Source organism: Balaenoptera physalus (genome assembly GCF_965194825.1).
Source record: "Balaenoptera physalus genome assembly, chromosome: 7".
Taxonomy (NCBI): domain Eukaryota; kingdom Metazoa; phylum Chordata; class Mammalia; order Artiodactyla; family Balaenopteridae; genus Balaenoptera; species Balaenoptera physalus.
The window spans coordinates 76,703,604-76,725,269 of record NC_138886.1 but is presented as its reverse complement, the minus strand read 5'-3'; the positions used below and the strand labels follow the sequence as shown (position 1 = coordinate 76,725,269).

Sequence of the window (21,666 nt, the reverse complement as noted above, 5' to 3'; positions counted from 1 at the left end):
TATTTTTTTAAATTTTTTGTTTTCAGTTGTTAGAGAGTAAATTAAAACATTTGCAATTACTGTTTTCCTTTTACCACCTAAAATTACAGAGAAAGGAATTAGGATTCCAGGGATGCCTAGGAAGACAAGGCTTGGCTAGTAACTGTTAAGAAATCCTCATTTAATGCAACTAAAGGGAGACATAGGGGGCTACTCACTTGTGTCCTCATGAAGACCAAGAAATGAAGCAAAGAACATTTTTTTCTGAAAAATGGGTTTCCTAGAAAGGGAATATGCCTGCTTCCAGCACTGTTTCACATGCTTATCAGACAAACAATAATAGCCAAGACGGAATGACTTGTATGTAAATAGTCTACCTAGGCACAAGTGGTGGATACACGCACACACCAACACACACACGCACTTATCAGTCTAGGATGGTGTTTTGGGATCCAAAGGAAATTCACACTCTCTATGCATAGAAATATAGATTTTAAATGAAAAAAAGAAACATATTTCAAGGCATACTAGGAGAGAAATTAAATATACACAAAATATACTAAATTGGTCAAATTTTAAAAATAAAGGCATCATTGATAAAATTTAAATCATGAACTGCATGATGAAACATGTGGCTCACATTTTACAAGGGTCTCCATTATGTTAACTTGGATGAGATAATAGGGAAAGAATGAGCAGTCATGTGAAGAGAATTAGGGGAAACTGCTCATTTGCACAGCACAAAACTGTCTATCATTCACAGGCCTCTTCCAATCAAAGAGAACATTTAATGGCACTTAAAATATGATAAATTTGACGTGATTTGAAGACACTGTGAAATATAATTGCTTCTTTGAATATTTTATAGTATGGTCTTTCATAGTTCCTTTAGCCAGTTTAAGAAATCCTGGTAAATTAACCTCTTTTTCCTGATTGAATTTATGTGAAATTCTACAGTCTATCCCTGCTTGTGAACCCAAAGAACGCTGGCTGTCTTCAGATTTTTTGATAATAGATGGGAAGTGGTTTTATTTTTATCAGCAAAAAATGAAATACACACTATTAATTTATTAAATGACTAGAGGTTATTTTGAAAATTAATTTCATTTAATTTTGATGGGGTTTTTAAAAAACATTCAAAACCATATGGAAATTTGTCTACACTGAGAACTTTCATTTTAACAAAAGTTTAAGGCATATAACATAAGCAGAATCCAAGGACAGAGCCCCTATCTTCTATTTAGATTCTTGTTCTAACAATTAAGCTTATTTTCACTTCCATTTTCAGCCCCTTCCTCCCAAACACTGGCTCCTTCTCCTTTGCCCACACAGTCAAGTCTTCATCTAAAGTGACAAAGGGAGATTTTAACGGTGTCCCCCTCACTCCCACTATATGCCTATTTTTTATTGCTAATGTTTATTTCCTCAAAACCTTAGGTGAGGTTTTAAAATTTATGTTCTCCATTCTACATATCACAATGTGTGTGTGTGTGTGTATATACATATTTAAATCATTATTAGTTGAGTGAGCTAAATTGTGAATATAGCAGAGACATGCTGTACAAAGAAACATATTCAAGTTTAGAAAGTATATGTCTCCAGTGTGTTGAACAGCGTGCAATTAGAATGTGGATGACATTAACAGGCATATTGAACTAAGAAGGGGCTGTAACATAGGTTAGCACTCGGAATAGAAGACTCCCAAAACTGAGAACTGAATCCACAAGTTGAAGAAGGACAGTGATAAACTCAAAGATAATTACCCAGAACAAACATGATAATGAAGTAATCTGAAGATCTGAAAGAATTATGTATGCCTTGTTTTAAGAAGATAAGACTTACAAGTGCTAGAGATGATAATTCTCTAAGTATTTGAATTGATGGCAGATGGAAGGGAGGGTAACACCTGTATAGCTGTGACTCAGAGAGGTTCTGGGACATTTGGGTGTAAAGTGACCAGATGGGGTAAAGATTTTTAAAATAATACTGTATGGGTTTAGTTTAAGCAAACAAAAAACAAAGAAAAAATGTAAAAATTAGAATTTCTCCCAAAACATAATGGGCTGCTGCATAAAGGGCTGAGAGTCCTGACTCTAGAGATGTCACCTGGTGTGGTTGGCTTGCCAGCCGCTTCTCACCAGGAATACATGATTCAGTCAGCATTGCAAGAGATGACACTTTGCATCTTCTACATTACTCTATCATTCTTTGATGGCCTTTTATGTGGAGAAGTGTCCCTTACATATGTCATTAGACCATGTATTTAGTACTAAGTGTAGCTGATTTACAATACTGTATTAGTTTTAGGTGTACAGCATAGTGATTCAGTATTTTTGCAGATTATATTCCATTATAGCTTACTACAAGACAATGGGTATAATTCCCTGTACTATACAGTATATAGTTGTTTGTATCTATTAATCCCATATCCCTAATTTGTTCCTCTCTCCTTTCCTCTCCCTTTTGGTAACCACAAGTTGGTTTTCTGTCAGTGAGTCTGTTTTCTGTTTTGTATATACATTCACTTGTGTTATTTTTTAGACTCCACATGTAAGTGATGTTGTATAGTATTTGCCTTTCTCTGCCTAACTTATTTCACTAAGCATAATATTCTCTGGGTCCACCCATGTTGCTGCAAATGGCAGTATTTCATTCTTTTTTATGGCTGAGTAATATTCCATTATATATATATGGCATATGTGTATATGTGTATATATACACACACAATATATATATATATATATATATATATATATATATATATACACACATACATATATATGCCATTTCTTCTTAATTCAATCACACTTGGGTTGCTTCCATGTCTTTCCTATTATAAATAGTGCTGCTATGAATGTTGGGGTACATGTATCTTTTTGAATTAATGTTTTCATTTCTTCCTGGTATATACTCAGGAGTGGAATTTCTGGGTCATATAATAGTTCTATTTTTTAGTTTTTTAAGGAACTCCATACTGTTTTCCTTAGGGTTGCACCAATTTACATTCCCACCAGTAGTGTATGAGTGTTCCCTTTTCTCCACATCCTCTCCAAAATTTATTTGTAGACTTTTAGATAATGGCCATTCTGACAGGTGTAAAATGATACTTCATTGTGGTTTTGATTTGCATCTCTCTAATAATTAACATAGTTGAGCATCTTTTTCATGTGCCTGTTAGCCATCTGTGTCTTCTTTGGGAAAATGTGTGTTCAAGTCTGCCCATTTTTTGATTGGATTGTTTGTTTTTTTGATATTGAGTAGTGTGAGCTGTTTGTATATTTTGGATATTAATTCCTTGTCGGTCACATCATTTGCAAATATTTTCTCCCCATCTGTAGGTTGGCTTCTCATTTTGTTGATGGTTTTCTTTGCTGTGCAAAGCTTTTAAGTTTAATTAGGTCCCATTTGTTTATTTTTGCTATTATTACTTTTGCCTTGGGAGACTGATCCAAGAAAATATTGCTATGATTTATGTCAGAGTGGGTTTTGTTTTTGCCTATGTTCTCTTCTAGGAGCTTTTTGGTGTTGTGTCTTACATTTACACATTAAACCATTTTAATGGTTTACATTAAAATGGTTTACATTTAAACCATTTAAATTATATTTTTGTATATGGTGTGAGGGAATGTTCTAATTTCATTGTTTCACATGTGGCTGTCCAGCTTTCCCGTCATCACTTGTTGACTTTGTTTTCTTTACTGCATATTCTTGCCTCGTTTGTTATAGATTAATTGACCATAGGTGTGTGGCTTTATTTCTGGACTCTCTATTCTGTTCCATTGATCTATATGTCTGTTTTTTTTTGGTTTTTTTGTTTGTTTGTTTGTTTTTGCCAATACCACACTATTTTGATTACTGTAGCTTTGTAGTATAGTGTGACATCTGAGAGGGTTTATACCTCCAGCTTTGTTCTCTTTTCTTAGGATTGCTTTGGCAATTCTGGGTCTTTTGTGGTTCCCTATAAATTTTGGAATTATTTCTTCTATTTCTGTTAAAAATGACCGGGTATTTTGATAAGGATTGCATTAAATCTGTAGGTTGCTTTGGGTAGTATGGCCAAATTAATAATATTGATTATTCCAATACAAGAGCATAGTATATCTTTTCATTTTTTAAAATCATCTTCAGTTTCCTTCATCAGTGTTTTATAATTTTCAGCATATAGACCTTTCACTTCCTTCATGAAGTTTAATCCTAGATTTTTTTTTGTAGCAATTTTAAACAGGATTTTTTTTTTACTTTCTCACTCTGATATATCATTATTAGTGTGTAGAAACGCAACAGATTTGTGTATATTAATCTTGTATCCTGCAACCTTGCTTAATTCATTTATTAGTTCTACTAGTTTTGGGGTGGAGACTTTAGGGTTCTCTATATAGAGTATCATGTCATATGCAAATAGTAATAGTTTTACCCCTTCCCCTCCAATTTGGATACCTTTTATTTCTTTTTCTTATTTGACTGCTGTGTCTAAGACTTCCAATACTATGTTAAATAGAAGTGGTAAGAGTAAGCATCTTTGTCTCTTCTTGAATTTATTGGGAAGGCTTTCATCTTTTCCCCACTGAGTATTATGTTGGCTGTGGGCTTGTCATAAATGGCCTTTATTATGTTGAAATATGTTCCCTCTATACACACTTTGATGAGAGTTTTTATCGTGAATGGATGTTGAATTTTGTCAAATGCTTTTTCTGCATCTATTGAGATGATCATGTGGTTTTTATCTTTCCTTTTGTTGATGTGGTGTATCACATTTATTGATTTTTGTGTGTTGAACCATCCTTGTAACCCTGGAATAAATCCAACTTGATCATGTTGTATGATCCATGTTATGTATTGTTGGATTAGGTTGCTAATGTTTTCTTAATTTAGGATGATTTTTATATAAATAAATTTTGTTTAGAAAAAATGTAGAATTTCTTCAGGGATTTTTGCTTGAGGCTTGCCTCCCAATTGTAGTAGCACAGCTTGGAGGGTATAGTCTTGATCTGGAAGTACTTTAATGATTACTTTTTCCCATGAGGAGGGTGGAAGATTTGTCTGTATCACCTTGAAGAAAGTGAAGTGAACAGGCTGTCTTGGATGTAGTCAGAGCTGAATTTGAGAGAGAAATTCAGGGGTATATGGGTTGAAATGCTCGAGCCCTCATTTCCTTTCTGAGCATGTTGGGGTTTAATCTTTCTGGAATGATTCTATTTTAATTCCATCCCTAACTAGGAAATTGACTTGAAGTCAACTCTTTACTCTGTTTTTAGTTCATCTGTATAAGAAGGCTAAGCAAATGACCCCCAAGATTCTTTATAGCTACAAAAATCTATGAATTTCACCTATGTGACATGTTTCCAATAGTGAAGCAGAATGTTTTAGTGGTTACAGTCTCAGGCCCGGTGCAGCATTCCTGGGTTCCCACTTACTGCATCTGTCACCTTGATAATTTAGGGCAGGTCTCTGGGGCTTTGTTTACTAGTCTGTGAAAAGAGGATGATGAAACTACTGCTCATGTTATGATGTTGTTATTGAGGTTCATGTATTAATGATGGTAAGAAAGAATGACTTAACGTCAACCATTGCTAACTACATGCTTTGCCATTTCACTGGCCTTGAATTACAGCCCAACAATTATGCGGTTACCGAGGAGTACATTTTATAGTATAGATTAAAGTTAAGTATTTTGTGGGTGCTTTACTTATTATTTTTTAATAATTTAGGATTATGACTAGGATAAGATGTTGGCCTTTCAATAAGAAAGGATGTATTGGATAAGACCAGAGTTCTTCCTAAGGAAAGTCCAGATGTTGGCTATAGATATTCCCTTTTGTATTTCTCTGCATGGGTGCAATGGTAGCCTGTTCAAGTAAGTGTTCTGGTTTAGGTATTGAGAAGATGCCAAAATTATGCATGCTTTAAAACCTATGGATATGTCTTAATTTGTAACACCTAATGATTATGGTCTGTTACTCATCGTACAGATATATACATCACAGTTTCTCCCAGCCAGTATTAATCAGCAAAGTAGTGGCAAGAAATAATATTGAGGGAGGATTGCCTGAATGATATGAATATTTTTCATTCATGAATATAGCTTAAATTTTATCAGTGGATTAAATAAGACTATTAAAATCTTTGTGTTTACTGTATAGAAGTACTTTCACTGAACCACGGCTTGAATCAATACAATCGACTTACACTGATTTGTGTTATAGATGTTAGAAACCCATGCTTACATTTATTGTAGTAATGTTATTTATGGTATGGTTTTTCTTCATCCTTTATAAAGTTTCTCCATTAAGGGACAAGGGAAGACAATACTTCCCTCCAGTCTCAGCACTCCAAAAGGTAGGGTTTCTCCCGGCAACTTGTTTATTTTTAACACCATTCCAGTAGATCATGTAATAGATTTAGTTACAGGTACTTGTCGGGTGCTTGGAAGCTCAGAACCAAATCTGTTGCACATGTCAGCAAGTAAATAGGATTGAATGATATATATATGGTAGTGAAGTATAACTGCTTTGGGATCAGTCTAGGCATGGATCCCATCTCTTTTATTTGGACCTAGGGTAGATTTGGTCAGGATGCCTCCTTATTTTTTTTCAGTGTTTATATTATGGTGCTGTGGTGAAGATTAAGTAAGATAATCACTTAATATATGAATACACATTCTTGCTAAGTGTTAGCTATTGTCAATAGTAAAATAAGAAGTTCCCAAGAAGCACCTCTTTTTCTGCCACCTTTTGTGGCTTACCAACCCACACACACACACACATTTATGCATGTATTCATTCAGTAAACGTTTGCTGAGTGTCTATTATGTTCACTTATTACTCCTATGTCTGAGTAAACAATACAGATAAGATCCTTGTTGTCATAGAGCTTATGCTCTAAATGGGTGTTGTAGGGTATGGAGTTCATTAACAATAAAAATAGGTGAAAGAAAATATTTGGTAATAATAAGTTCTAAGTTGGAAGTAAAACAAGTTAAGAGCCTGAAGAGCTACTTCAAACTGTGTGTCAGAAAAGGCCTCACTGTAGAGGTGACGTTTTAAGCAGGAGCATAAATGATACAAATGAGCCACCTGTGCAATATCTGCAGGAAGAGCTTTCAGAAAGAAGGAAGATCTAAGTCCCAAGAAGAGATAGTAGCCTAACTGGAGAGATTCCAAGGTGCTGTGGGATAGCCATCAGTGAGCATTTATGCATGTAGGCATGGGACTGCCCTATCTTCCTTTCACTGTGAAAGGCCGAGGTCTTCCTACATGGAGAAGGCCAGTCGTCTTTCTTACTAACACACTTCTCCTTTCTATCTTACCTCCACATGGTAAACTGACCGAGGGCTTACTCCCTAGGCAGCTAGCTCCCTCTTATCTGTATTTTCCTTTAAGACATCTGATCTGATCAGTGTCAGATATACAATTTGGGCTTGAATTTGGAGTGGAGTAGCAGAAATCTCTCAGGCTTCTAACCCAAGTCCTGGTTCCAACCCAGTTTATCACAGTTCTCCATCTTAGCATTTAGGTCCCAAACACTGTAATAAGAAAGTGGAAGTTTGCCCAATTGCCAGCGTTCCTTGTAGATAGCTCCCTTAGGAATGACACAAAGAGTAGCCCCGTGGTCTCACAAAGGAGTCCCATAGTCCTGGATTCCCCTAGCCATTGGCTACTTGTTTTCGAGTAGGTAGTAACTTTATCCTTAGCATTATTGAACCAGTTCAGTTTAAAAAATTGTCCTCACTTATTTTTACCTTACACCAAAAGCAACTTAACCATCTCAAATCCTTTTAGGAGTAAGCAGAACACAACACACTCTCTCAATGTAATTTCTTACTTCTGTTTACTAAATACTTCATATTACGTATCGGTGGCATTTTTGTTCCTTATGGATACCACAGTCTCGTCAATCTTAATAAGGCACTTAAATACCTCAGTCCTCTTTGTGATGATCAGTTCAGATATAATCTCAGGTTGATTCTTCCAGGAATATTGGTCCACTTTTTGTGCTTATCTCAACCCTATACTGGTACTCATGCATCCCGTGGGCCCAATAGTTTGATCCCTTCATGACTCAACAGTTATCTTCAGTGTATAGCATACAGGGGAAGAGAAAGGAACTCAAATTAAAAATGACCTTTTAAAACGTTTTACATTTTCTTTCTATACCCATATGTTGTCAATGATCAGTGTTTTATTGGAAGAGATGGAAGTATTAATAGCTATTTTGGAGATTTGAAGAGGAGGACCTTATTTCAGTGTTTGATTTGCAGCCTCTTCAAGGCCCTTCCCAGCACTTTGCTCAAAGTAAGAGTTGAGGTGCATTGAATCGGCTTTGCATTTGCTGCATGCCTTTCCCACAGGGCCTGGGGGATAGCTAATCAAAAAGCAACTGCAAGTCACCATGCTTACAGCATCATCCTTTTATCACCAGAAGAGAGGCTTGAAATGAATTTAAGTACCTGGGTTTTTTTGTCTGACAGATGTAATTTCTGCCCTATATTTTCTCCTTATCCTCCCAGTTATGGAAGATAACAGGAAAAATAGTAAGTGTCCTGTGAACCCTTACATTACTACCCTCAATATGTGAAGCTCCATTAGTAATTTTGTACTCCAACTCTGTGAAAACTGTTTTCCAAGGAAAAACGAATTTTCCTTCAGAATGTTGGAAATCAGAATCTTTGTCCACTGAGTGAGCTAAAGTTTAAAGAATAATGGATCTCAGTAGAAACAGAAGAACATCATTTTTGTATCAATATTCATACAATTTCTATAACATTGCCGTGTGCCAAGCATTATTTTAAGCACTTTAAATTTACTTTATTAATCCGTGTAATAGCCTTATGAAAGGAAAATTATCATTATCCCCATTCTGCAGATGAACAAACTGAGGGCTGAAGAAATTAAATAACTTACCTAAGATCACACAACTGATAAATACAATATGTGACCTAACAAGATGCACTTATCAACAAAGGCGTACAACAAAAGACTATTTCTTGAGAGACTGTAGGCCACAATGACAGTAACGTAGTCATTGCAGAATGAAAAATGCTTCTCTTGGTGCTCTCTCCTCAAAATTTCCTGTCAATTGATAAGTTATGTGAGGAGGAACGACTTTAGAGATTGATAAAAAAGTTTATAATATGAAGTTAAGTCTGTATCAAGAAAACTTTAGAGAAAGTAGTAGAAAGAAAGGCCTCAGTTCCTCATGCTTGCAGACTAAGTAATTTTGCCACCCAAGTCTAAATTTTCTCCTCAGAAAGAAAGATAAGATTAATCTCAGCAAGTCTCTGGTAAACCTATTTACATTGGGCCTCCCTCTGGATCCTGATTACATTTTGCCCTACTGTTGTGTGATACCTAGCATCCTTGGAATCTTTTTATGACTCTGAGGGCGTGTTCCACATGTAATTTACAACAGCATTAAAAAAATTGCAACACCTAATTAATTCACCAATCAGCTCTCAGAGCCTGTGATCTTTTCCTAGTTCACTGTCGAGTTCCCTGTGGGAGAATTAGTATTCTGAAAGCGCCATTTCCATTAGGCTGTGTGGTATTAGAGCAGAGTGCTGTTATTCTGCTCATTCATGGAGAATGTGCCATCCTCATGAGTGCCTTGATGACTTTGTTAAAAATACCTTCTGCCACCCTTGTTCTCATGAATACTCTGGCTCTGCAGTACAGCGGGTTTTCACAGTGCCATGAATTAAGAGAAGGGAGATCAGCGTATCTCAACTTCAAACCTGTACATTTTCCCTTGAGTTTTTCCATTTTATCCTTAAGAAACTTGATCCTGTTTGATTTTTTTAAAGTAACTTGTAATCCATCTTCTCAGGTTTGATCATTTTTAAAGACTTTCTTGTCTCAAATATTCCAAAATGGGGAATTTTATACACATTAGAAATAATCATGGCTCCCGTCTCATGGGTTTACAAAATTATAACCAGGTAAATGCATATTATGAGTACTTTCAGAATAAAAGAAACATAGGAAGGAAATAAATAATGCTTGTAGAATTGTAGAATCAGTTTATTTATGATTAATATCTGCTTTCATGATTGTGTGATTGAACTTTTTTGCTGAGTAACAAACTACCCCCAAACTCACTTGCTTAACCCAGTGATCATTTAATTATTTCTCATAGGTCTGTGGGTTGATGGGCAGCTGGGGGATCGTGGGCTCGACTGATTTCAGTTGAAGTTGCTCAGACCCAGGAGGTCAGCTTTGTGTAGGCCAGGGCTGGCTAGTCTAGGATGGCTTCACTCACTTATTTGCACAATTTTCTGGCTGAGACAATAGGGTAACTGGGCCACTTGTCTCTCATCACACAGTTGATTAGCTTGGACAAATTCACAGCGGATAACAGGGTTTCAAGACAAAGAATAGAAGCATTCAAGACTTCTCCAGGCCGTATGCTTTTGCTGTTGGCCAAAACAAGTCACAAGTCCAGCCCAGATACAAGGGGTGGACAAATGGACTCCACCTCTTGATGACAGTAGCTGAAAAGTAACAATACAAAGGGAGTGGATACAGGCAGGGGTGAAAAACGGAGGCATTTTTGCAGTCTGCCACACTTAACTACCTAGCAGAACTTAACGGTCATCTAGATGTGACCCAGGTTTATTTTTTAACATCTTTATTGGATTATAATTGCTTTACAATGGTATGTTAGTTTCTGCTTTATAACAAAGTGAATCAGCTATACATATACATATATCCCCATATCTCCTCCCTCTTGCATCTCCCTCCCACCCTCCCTATCCCACCCCTCTAGGTGGTCACAGAGCACGGAGCTGATCTCCCTGAGCTATGCAGCTGCTTTCCACTAGCTATCTATTTTACATTTGGTAGTATATATATGTCCATGCCACTCTCTCACTTCGTCCCAGCTTACGCTTCCCCCTCCCTGTGTCCTCAAGTCCATTCTCTACGTCTGCATCTTTATTCCTGTCCTGTCCCTAGGTTCTTCAGAACCATTTTTTTTTTCTTTTAGATTCCATATATATGTATTAGCATACGGTATCTGTTTTTCTCTTTCTGACTTACTTCACTCTGTATGACAGACTCTAAGTCCATCCACCTCACTATAAATAACTCAATTTAATTCCTTTTTATGGCTGAGTAATAGTCCATTGTATATATGTACCACATCTTCTTTATCCATTCATCTGTTGATGGACACTTCGGTTGCTTCCATGTCCTGGCTATTGCAAATAGAACTGCAATGAACATTGTGGTACATGGCTCTTTTTGAATTATGGTCTTCTCAGGGTATATGCCCAGTAGTGGGATTGCTGGGTCGTATGGTAGTTCTATTTTTAGTTTTTTAAGGAACCTCCATACTGTTCTCCACAATGGCTGTATCAATTTACTTTTTGCACTGTTTCTAATCAGGCTGGTTCCCCAGTCAAAGATAGCTCTTGTCAATCTGACAGCACAACCTAGCATCAGAACAGTAATACAAAACATTCTGTATCCATCCAGAATCTTTTATTTGTGATGTTGCCTCTTTGTTTATTGCTTTTATTGGATATTTAGAGATATGAAAAACATTAAAAATATGTATGAGGTGTAAATAAAACTATAAAATGCACAATGTTCTGCTCAGCATCCTGTGTAAGAAAATGTTAACAATATCCTGAAGTAAGGCCTATATCTTCCCCAATTCAGTCTCTTTCCTTGTCCCCTCAGAGATCACTGCTCTTCTGAATTTGTTTTTATCAGTCTTTTCCTTTTTATTATGGTTTTGGGATAAATTTTTACAGTGTATATTTGTTGTGGGACACATATCTTAAATGTTTTTGATTTTACACAAATGAAATCATACTGCCTACTTGCCAGAGTTAGCCACTGTTTTGAATTTTGAATTTTAGCTAAGGTATTAAGTCTATTTACACTAATTACAAATGCTAATATATTTTCTTTATATCTTCAACATTATTTTTAGTTTTTTTCCTACTCACCCTTATGTTTCTTTGTCTATTTCTTAATTATTTTGAACTGATTAGCTATTCTCATTTATCTTTCCCTCTATTAGTTCAATACTTACATTCTCTTTTCTAGTCTTTAGTAATTACCTTAGAAATGTTATCAGGCATAAAGAAACTAAAGTGTGAAGTTCAATCTTTACTCTGTTTCTCAACAATATAACAGCTTGGAATAACAACTACAGTCAGTCTCCTTTCATTTTATATTCAATTTTCATGGATTTTAGTTCTATTTCAATTTTTAATCCAAATGACAGTTTTACTTTTGTTTCATATAGAGGAGAACATTGCTCACTGTCTTTGCTTACCATTCCTTCTTGTATCTGAGATCTTCTATCTGAGATCACTTTCTTCTGTCTGAAAAGCTGCATTTAGAATACCATTTAGTAATTATCTCTTCGTGACAAATACTCAGGTTCTGTCTCTAAATGTCAGTATTTCTTCCTCATCATTGAAAGACATCCTGTTGAATATATGATTCTAAGTTGATAGTTATTTTGCTTTAGCACATTCTGTCTATTACTATTCTGGTTTCTGGTATACACTGTTTCTGTTTAGAAGTCAGTTGTCAAGCTAATTGCTTTTGTGAGGATGATCAATCTTTCCTCTCCACTACATTTAATATTTTTTTCTGTGTTTTTAGTGCCTTGCAGTTTTACTATGATATGTCCAGGTATTAACTTCTTTGTATTTTTTTGAATCTTAGGTTACTTAATCTTTATATTGGTGCCTTTCATTAATTCTGGAAAATTATCAATTATTATCTACCTGTATACTCCCTCTCCTCATTTTCTCTCTTCTTTCATTCAGGAAACCCAGAAAGGTAAAATTTAGCTTTAGTGCTTTATTCACATTTTGGGCTCTAATATATTCTTAATTTCTGGTCTCTGAATTTTGTTTTTAATTTTGTTTAAGTTGTGACATAATGTCAGACATACAGCAAAGTGGCAGGAATAGTAACAGGGAATTTCATGTACTGTCATCTAAATTCTCCAACTGTTAACATGTTACCGAATTTGCACTGTCATCTCTCTCTCTCTTTCTGACACATTTAAGGGTAACTTGAGGTAAACGGCCTCTGAATCATGAAGTCCTTCCATATATTTTTCCTAAAAACAAGAACATCTTTTCACTAACCACAGTATAATTATAAAAATCAGGAAATTAACATAGATATGATACTACTAATTAATCTACAGATATTGTAGTTGTCTATAGCTGTGATTACTCCAAAATAGTGCTTAAAACAACAAACACATGTGGAGTAAACTCTCCAATCAAAAGATATGCATTGGCAAATTGGATTTAAAAAAAGAAAAAAAAAAAACAAAACAGGATCCAACTATGCTTTCTACAAAATACTAACTTTAGATCTAAGGACATGCATAGCTTGAAAGTGAAATATTCTGTGCAAATAGTAACCAAAGGGGAGGAAGGATGGCTATGCTAATATCAGACAAAATAGACTTTAAGTAAAAATAGTTGAAAGAGAAAAAAGAGGACATTATATAATGATAAAAAGGTCATTTAGCAAGAAGATATACAATAATAATTATAAAGATATGTGCATGAAACATCAGAGCACCTCAATATATGAAGCAAACATGGACAGAATTGAAGGGAGAAACAGAGAGCTCAGCAAGAATAGCAGGAGACTTCAATATTCCATTTTCAATAATGGAAGAAAACTAAACATAAAATTGCTAACAAAACAGAGGACCTGAACAACACTATAATCCAACTGCAACTAACAGAATTGTACAGAACACTCTATTCAGCAGTGACCGAATACACAATTTCCACATAGATCATTCTCCAGGATAGGCCATATGTTAGGTCACAAAACAAACCTTAATACCTTTTAAAAGATTAAAATCATATGAAGTATCTCTTTCAACCACAATGGAATGAAACTAGATATGAAGAGCAAAGGGAAAACTGGAAAACCCACAAGTATGTGGAAATTAAACAAAAACACTTTTAAATAACCAATGGGTCAAAGAAAAATCACAAGGAAAATTATAAAATAATCTTGAGACAAATGAAAATAAAAACACAACTGACCGAAAATGGCATGCAGTGAAAGCAGTGCTAAGAGAGAGCTTTATAGCTGTAAATAATGGCGTTAAGAAAAAAGAAATATCTCAAATCAATAACCTAACTGTACACCTTAAAGAACTAGAAAAAGAAGAAAAAGACTAAACCCAAAGCTAGCATAAGGAAGGAAATAAAAATTGGAACAAAGATAAATGAAACAGAGAATAGAAAAATAGTAGAGAAAATCAACAAAACCAAAGTTGGTTCTTTGAAAAGATTGAGAAAATTGACAAACTTTTAGCTAGACTAAGAAAAAAAGAGAGAGGAATTAAATAACTAAAACCAGAAATGAATGATGGGACATTATTACGGATTTTACAGAAATTAAAAGGATTATAAAGAGTTCTGTGAACAATTGTATGAGAACAAATTGGGTAACCTTGATAAAATGGACAAACTCTAAGAAATATATAACTTATAAAGACTGAATCATGAAGAATAGAGAATCTGAATAGATCTAAAGAGATTGAATCAGTAATCAAAAACCTCTCAGCAAAGAAAAGCCCAAGACTAGATGGCTTCCCTGGTGAATTCTTCCAAGCATTTAAAGAAGAATTAACATCAATTCTTCTCAAATTCTTCCAACAAATTAAAGAGGAGGAAACACTTTCAAATTTATTTGATAAATCCATCTAATATCAAAGTCAGACAAAAACACTACAAAAAACCCCAAAAACTATAGATCCATATCCCTAATGGATATTGGAGCAAAAATCCTCAAGAAAATACCAGCAAACTGAATTCAACAATAAGACATCAGGATTATACACCATGACCAAGTGGGATTTACTCCTGGAATGAAAGGATGGTTCAACATAAGAAAATCAAGCACTACATTACATAAACAAAATGAAGAAAAATAAAAGCACCTGATCATCTCAATTGATGCAGAAAAATCATTTGACAAAATTTCACACTCCTTCATGATAAAAGCATCCAGGAAACTCTACATAGAAGGAAATTATCTCAACATATTAAAGGCCATATATGAAAAACCCATAGCATCATACTCAGTGGTGAAAGACTGAAAACTTTTCCTCAAAATCAGGGACAAGACAAGGATGACCACTTTTACCACTTCTATTCAACATAATACTGGAAGTCTTAGCTAGAGCAGTGAGGCAAGATGAATAAATAAAAAGCATGCAAATTGAAAAGGAAGGAGTAAAATTATCTCTGTTCACAAGTAAGTAAAAAAACATAAAGATTATATACATGCACACACACACACACACACACACACACACACACACACACACACACAACTGGGAGAGCTAATAAATGAATTAAGCAAAGTTACAGAATACAATCAACACACAAAAGCCAAGCTGCATTTGTATACACTGATAATAAAAATCAGAAAAGGAAACTAGGAAACACTTTCATTTATAATATTATCAAAAAGACCAAAATACTTAGGAGTAAATCTAATCGAGAGGCAAGGAACTTTTCCATTGAAAGCTATAAGAAGTTGCTGAAAGAAATTAAAGAATACAAAAATAAATGGAAAGACATTCTGTGTTCATGGATTAGAAGACTTCATATTATTTAGATGTAAGTACTATCCACTGAAGGCTACATTTTGTATGCAATCCTTATCAAAATCTCAACAATACTTTTTGAAGAAATAGAAAAATCTATCCTAAAATGCATGTGGTATCTCAAGGGACCCTAAATAGTCAAAATAATCTTGAAAAAGGAGAACAAAGGTGGAGGACTTATTCTTCCTGACTTCAAAACTTATTGCAAAGCTACAGCAATCAAAACACTGGTACTGGCTTAAAAACAGACATATGGACCAATAGACTAGAATAGAAAGCCCAAAAACACACCTTCAAATATATGGTTAAATGCTTTTTTACAAGAGTACCAAAAACATTCAATGGGGAAAAGACACTCTTTTCAATTAATGGTCTTGGGAAAACTGGAAAATCACATGCAAAAGAATGTAGTGGGAATCTTATTACATAACCATATGCAAAAGTTAATTCAAATGGGCCAAAGACCTAAATGTAAGAGCTGAAACTATATAACTCTTAGACAAACATATAGGACAGAAGTTTCACAACATTGGATTTGACAATAATTTCTTGGCTATGACATCAAAAGCATAGCTAACAAAAAAATAGACCAACTGACCACATAAAAGTTACAATCTTTTGTGCATCAAAGGACCCTATTAACAGAATTGAAAGCAGGGACTCAAGGAGATATTTGTACACCCATGTTTATAGCAGCATTGTTCATAATTGCAGAAGTCTAAATAACCTAAATGTCCATTAATGGATGAATGTATAAATAAAATGTAGTATGTATACAATGGAATATTACTCAGTCTTAAAAAGGAAGGAACTTCTGACACGTTCAACATAGGTAAACCTTAAAGACTTTATGTTAAGTGAAATAAGCCAGACACAAAAGGACAAATACTGTATGATTCTACTCATATGAGGTCCCTAGAATAGTCAAAGTCATAGATAACAGAAAATAGCATGGCTTGGGGGTAGGGTAAATGTGGAGTTATTATTTAATGGGTATAGAGTTTCTGTTTTGCAAGATGAAGAGAATTCTATGGATGGTGGTTATGTCAGCACAAGAATGTGAATGTACCACTGAACTGTATAGTTAAAATGGCTTAAATGGTAAATTTTATTTTATATCTATATAACTATAATTAAGTAAATTAAAAGCAAACCAACAAAACAAAAATCCTCAATACTTATTATCTCACAGTTTCTGTGGGTCAAGACTCAGGAGTGACTGAGCTGGATGGTTTTGGATCAGAGTGTCATGTGGTTGTTGACAAGCAGCAGTCATATAAAGGATTACCTAGCCTTAATGATCCATCTCCATGAAGACTCATTCACATAACTGTTGGCTGGAGGACTCAATTCCTCACTATGTGGACCTAACCATAGTTTTGCTTGGTGTCTTCATAACATACTGGCTAATATCACTCCTCATAGTGAGTGATCTAAAAGAGAGTACAAGGAGGAAGCCATGATTCCTTTTTAAATCTTAGAACTGATATACTTTTATTTCTACCACATTCTGTTTGTTAGAAGTGAGTCACTAAGTATAGTCAACACATAACGAGAGAGGAATTAGGCTAGGAGGAGCATCAAAGATTTGTGAATGTATCTTAAAACTACCAAAGACATTTTTCAAGTTTTGCTCATTGTCCCAACGATGTCCTTTAGAAAAATAGAAAGTATAGGATCACCCGTCTTTTTTTGTGTTCTTTAATCTCAGTCTTTGTCTTTAATGACATTGGCATTTCAGAAGAATGTGGCCAGTTGTTCTATACATTGTCTCTTAGTTTGGCTATCTGATGTTCCCTCGTGATTAGATTCAGCTATGCCTTTTGGTAGGAGTATTTCAAAGGTAATATTCTCATTGCACCATACAAGGAGGCCCACCATGTCAACTCTTCTCATTACTGGTAGCATTAATTTTAATCATCTGGTTGGTGGTTGGTGGTGACTGCTGGTTTCTCTATCATATAATTAGTATCCTTTTTTGTGTGATTAATAGGATGCCTTTGAAATCCTGTTTTTTTCCCTTTGTAATCAGTAAGGTCCTTTGAGCCTATGTGAATATTGTTATCCAATTAGTCATTGAATTTTAACCCACTTGCTTTAGAATAAATATTTAAATTTTTTTGTCAGATCATTAAGGCATTTAAAAGCATGTTTAATTTTGTGTTTTAATATTTTATCTAACATTTTAGGTTGTCTTCAGCATGAGGGTCAGTCAGGATATCTTTTTCACCAACTGCTAGAAACCAAAACAGTGTTTTCCATTTTAATACCTATCTGTACAGCCAGTATTAAATTATTTTATTGCTTCTCAAAGCTTTGGCTGTTGTCACAGGGCATTGTGGTTACTACTTACTTGTTAAAATTTGGAGGTACTTCTCTCTAATTATTCATATCAAATAGTTCCCCAAATTATCTTTCCATAAGCACCTTATGGAAAGGGTTTATAGCCTATTCCAAACTTCCTCCTAAGAGTAACTCAGTAAGTTGGATCACCATTAAATGATAACATTTTTACACAGCGATATGTGCCTAATGATAATAATAGCTAATAATCATTGAGTGCTTTCTATATTTCAACATTCTAGATGCATTTGCAAGAATTAACTCATTTAATCCTTTCAACATTTTATGAATTGGATGTCATTACTATTCCTGTTTTACTGACTGAGAGTAAATAATTGTCTAGCTGTGAGTCAAATTCAGGCAGTCTGTCTCCAGAGGTTGTACCCTTAATTGTGCATTACTGCCATGAAGAGGATTGCCTCCTGAAAAGCTATGAGTTATTTGTAACCCTCAATGTGAATGTAAAATTTCCAAGGCATGGGAAGCTGAAATTAGAAGGGAACATAAAAAGCATTCCCTTTTTTCCCAGCTGAAGTAACTGAAGCTTTAAAAAAGTTAGCTTATTTACTACTTAGGGATAAAGTTGAGGCAAAATTTAGGTCTCCTGATGCCCAATCAATCCTGTTCACTTTCCATCATATCATACTGTAAGTGTCTGGTAAAATGAAAATAAATACCCTACACTCAATTATTTCACCAGGGGCAATGATATAACTCGACAATATCAGTTTCAAAGTTGAATTCTAAAATAAATATGCTACATATGCCATACATTAATTAAACATGAACTGCTTTTGCTTGCTTTCTTAGAACATAAAAGGGCTTTGGGGGAATGATTTGGATGACCCATGTATTTTTGCTCAGATAATCTGGTTAGTTCAAATAGTACTTTTTGTCCTAAGGAAATATATTTGACATAATTTCTCTGCTCATTTGTTTAAAAGTAATCTTTGTAAATACAATTTTTGAACATACCATGGAAAAAGTCTTTTCTGGTTATCAAGTAGATAAAATATACAACTATAAAGAACCATTGTATACATAACCCATTTAGCAAAACATTCAAGTTATTTATACTATTTAGTATTGGCATGAGAAACTGATCAACTTATAGAGTATAGTTGGCAGTATTCATTGATTCTTGATTTCCAGGGGTCGAATTCCCATTATTTTTGTTACAGTATTGTTTTATAATGCACTGATAGTTTTAAAGTAGTGTTCAAGGCACCTCCATATTTGGTGGCTTCCCTGTGATATTTAGCAAAGAATGATGTTCAAAATGGGCATGTCATGTGCTCTGATGAATCAGAAGGGGAACCATCCATTCAGAACACAGATCAGCCAAAAATAATGCCAGGTTGTGTATATTGGATGAATTTGAGCTCTAATGTACATAGTGAAGGTATGGTGATAAAGATGCTCTTGTATCTTACCCTCTTGTTTGTATTGTGTTGATATTCTTATATTGAGTTTTCTCCTCATTATTACATCTCCTTCTAGTATCACAAGCTTACCTGAAAGGGAAATACAGCATACAAACACTGAGTGTAGAAGCAGAATGGTGGTGGTTGTTTATGAGCTGATTGAATTTTTGTATCCTGTGATGGAGATGTCTAGTGCTCTCACTTCGTTTCCCTCTCCTTCTAGGCACACTAGAGGAATATACTTCTCCATCCCCTTACTGTTGGGTTGGGCCATGTGGCTCTTTTGATCAATGGGATCTGAGGAGAAGTGGTTGAATGGGTCATACCAGAGCTTAAGAATTTAATTGCAAGGATTTCTTTCCTTGCCAAGGTGACTGAGGAGGTCTCTTGCTCCCAGATTATGGAGCCTCCATCAATTTGGAAACCTGAGTGATAAGTGAAGCAGTCCCATGTGGGACTTTCAATTAGTATAGGTAGCATTAGTGAGAAATAAACTTCTATTTAGGTGGGCCACTGAGTTTTGGGGTTTGTTTGTAACAATACTCTGACTAATACATGTCCAGCAGAATGCTTAATAAATATTTATGAATTAAAGAATTAAACTCTCAAATTATCTAAATAATTTGAGGTTGATTATAAATTATAGATAATACAATATTCTGTCTAGATTTTATCTTGAGTTTCACTATGTCTTTATTATCAATTCAATTAACAGATTTCCCCCCTAAATTTAATATATATCCTAACCCTGATGCTCCAACCTTCAGATTTGGTGTTCTCACTTTAATGCTTTTGCCTCTAATTCTAACATGCTATGGCTATTGTCTCTCAAGGATTTTGTAAGTAAAGGATCAAATATTCCCTCCATCTCTCTCTCTCCTTTCTTTCTTTCCTCATAAATGGGTGCCTTTAATCTTCCTGAGAAACAGCATCTTTCCTTTTTTTCTGGGATTTTGGGAACATGCCTTACTAGATAAAAAGGAAATGACCAACTCACTGCCTAAAGAACCAGACACACTTTGTGTTCTGTAATTCTATTAGGTCTGTAAAGAGAGGCAAGGCATGGTTTTGGAGGGATTCTCCCCTCATCATTTGAGAATAATGTCCATTGTCAAATAGAGAGCATTGGCCTGTATAGATTAGAAATTCAGGAATCTGTTTCTCTTCCTGTAGCAGCCCATTCCTTTATGAGTCCCAGAAGCACTGTGAACTTTTAGCTAGACTTGTAGAAGTTGTCAGAAAGAAACTAAACAACTTAGGTAATGTGAGTTTCAGCAGTGTCAAGCTTCATTTTGGTAAGATTTTTGAACTTTTAGAAAATGCCAACTCAATAATTGGTGTTTTATAAATGAAAAAAGAGTCATAAATAGTTGCCTTTGAAAGACGTTGACTTAACACAACTCAGTAAATCATTGTTTGACGTCTGTGTCCTAAATAATATGAGACTATTCTGGGAGGAGGACAGTGGGAGGAAAATGGCGTAATATGCAAAGATAAAGCATGTCACTGTGTTTATACATTAATAGAGAAAAAGGACATGTGCAGAAATTATTGTCATGTAAGAGAGGATATGATATCTTTGGAATGAAGTTCTATGATAATAAAGTATAAAGAGAGTTAAATTAAAATTTAAAAAAACTGAGGGCTAGGTAACTGTGCACGGTTAAGGTAGCCTTGGAAGATTAGATTTTAATACAAATAAATAAAGGAGTTAAAGCCTATAGACCAGAAGACACTGATATGATATGGGGATGGTGAATTGTTACAGGTTGCAGAGGCTGGAGAACTGAATGGATGTGTCTGTGTGGAAATGGATAAATCCAGAGATGGAAGCTTATCAGAAGCAAGTACTACAGGAGTCTGTTTTGAAGGCAATGGGAGAGGGGCCCATTGTACATTTTAGAATAGAAAAATGAAATGATGTAAAAAGACTGTTAGTTCTTGGAAAATTAAGTTTTACTAAAATATAATATTCAATATGGTCTCACTGCCCTCAAATCTCTCTACAAGTTCAATTTTGCATCAGGGAGTGTTGAGTAGGCTCAAGCCTTCAGAGAGCTCTGGTGAACAATGTAGTGGGTGGTAGATTTACCAGCATCTTCTTTTCTTCATTTTATTGATGGTAAGCATGGTGGAGCAAAGTAGAATTAGTAGAGGTTCTTAGAGAAATTGCATTGTGACTCAGAAGCAGACAGTCTAGTGGCCAGTCTTGTCCTTCTGTTTACTAATCACATGAACCTTGGTAGAGTCAATCTCTAAACCTATTAAACTCCCTGCCCTGCCCTGCTCAAAAAGCACTATAACAATG

The 21,666-nt window shown here is 35.0% G+C and overlaps 1 protein-coding gene across 5 annotated transcripts in view; it reads left to right on the top strand.

Moving 5' to 3' along the window:
- LINGO2 (leucine rich repeat and Ig domain containing 2) overlaps positions 1–21,666 on the top strand; it is a 1,218,611-nt gene that overhangs the window by 520,654 nt on the left and 676,291 nt on the right. The window lies entirely within an intron of this gene.